The sequence below is a fragment of the Rhagoletis zephyria genome, unplaced genomic scaffold (genome assembly GCF_001687245.7).
Source record: "Rhagoletis zephyria isolate East Lansing unplaced genomic scaffold, Rhagoletis_zephyria_1.1 Rzeph_scaffold_27950, whole genome shotgun sequence".
Taxonomy (NCBI): Eukaryota; Metazoa; Arthropoda; class Insecta; order Diptera; family Tephritidae; genus Rhagoletis; species Rhagoletis zephyria.
In genome coordinates, this window is record NW_016185007.1 from 1 (window position 1) to 1551 (window position 1551).

Below are 1551 nucleotides of genomic sequence, written 5' to 3' on the forward strand. Positions count from 1 at the left end.
GATGAAGATGAAGATGAAGATGAAGATGAAGATGAAGATGAAGATGAAGATGAAGATGAAGATGAAGATGAAGATGAAGATGAATATGAAGATGAAGATGAAGATGAATATGAAGATGAATATGAACATGAACATGAACATGAAAATGAACATGAACATGAACATGAACATGAAAAAGAACATGAACATGAACCTGAACATGAACATGAACAAGAACATGAAGGTGTAGATAAACATAAACATAAACATTAAAAGCGATAGAGACAAAGATAGAGAGGAAGAAAGTGATAGGGATAAAAAGGAAATACAACTGAAGAATGTGCGATGTTATATTGTGATGTGTTATGCTACATATGTTATGTTATTGAATCTAATGATATTCTATGTTATGTTATGCTAAGTAGTAAGCTAAACACCCCTCCACTTAACCCATTCCAACAAATTTTATTTCAGCTCAACTCAACTCACATAAACTATCCTTTTTTATACCGTTCTCTCCTCTCTTTAGTTTTTGGGGGAGGCTGGAAGAAAATAATTTTGAACCATCCTAATGTGCATACGTATAATCAGGTGAAATGAAATGGACTGAAGCAACGTGGAAGTATAGTTTGGATACAAAGTAAATATTCTAGTAGAGCTTTTATTTATACTAGTGTTCGCCCAGCGGTTGAAATTCAACCGCTAAAATTAAGGCGTGAAATTTGTTCTGTATTAACAAATTGGCGGCTAATGCAGGACGCAGAAGTGTGCAGTAGTCGAGTCGTTCTGTATGCGTAATTTGCGGAGTGTCTTACATTTAAAATATGTTTTTCTATGTGCATACTTATAAATGTGGTATGAATAAACAAAATATCATTCACATTAAAATACATGTGAACACTATCATCTATACAATAAATATGTAAATAAGTATTTATATACATCTTAGTAAGTGCAGGGCCTTTGGGCGCTTTAGTGCCTCAAAGGTCAACGATTTTGTTGTTGAACCAACCAGTGGCAGAAAGTTGTTGAAAGTTCGTAAGTTCATTTGCCTGACATAAATGTGTACGCTCGGCTGTTTTTGTGTGTGATTGTGGGTGCAAAGTATTTGTGTGTGTGGTGGCAAGTGTGGCAGACCGGCCAATGCGTAATTTTATTTCCATGCAATTTATTGTTTGGAAACAATTGGTGACAAATGCCTTTCGATATGTGCAGTTACACGCTATCGGAGGAAGTAATTATATACATATGTGTGTACATATATACCTACATAAATACATACATACATACATACATACATATAGATATACATAAATAAAAAAAACGTTTTTGCAATGGAAATGAAACTTTAACAAAAATTAATATAACCCAAAGCAACAAAGCAAAAAATTTTCCAGCTTATTTGCAAGCTCACTCATTTGGAATATTCTGCACTCGTTAACCTTTCGCTATGCTTAATAGTGGCAATAAGCTGTCATACAGTCGATTAGCTGCATTTTGGCACTGACTGACTGAACAACCGCTTGAGACTTGAAGGTCCCTCTTGGTTGTGCTGTTTTTTTTTTTCTAATC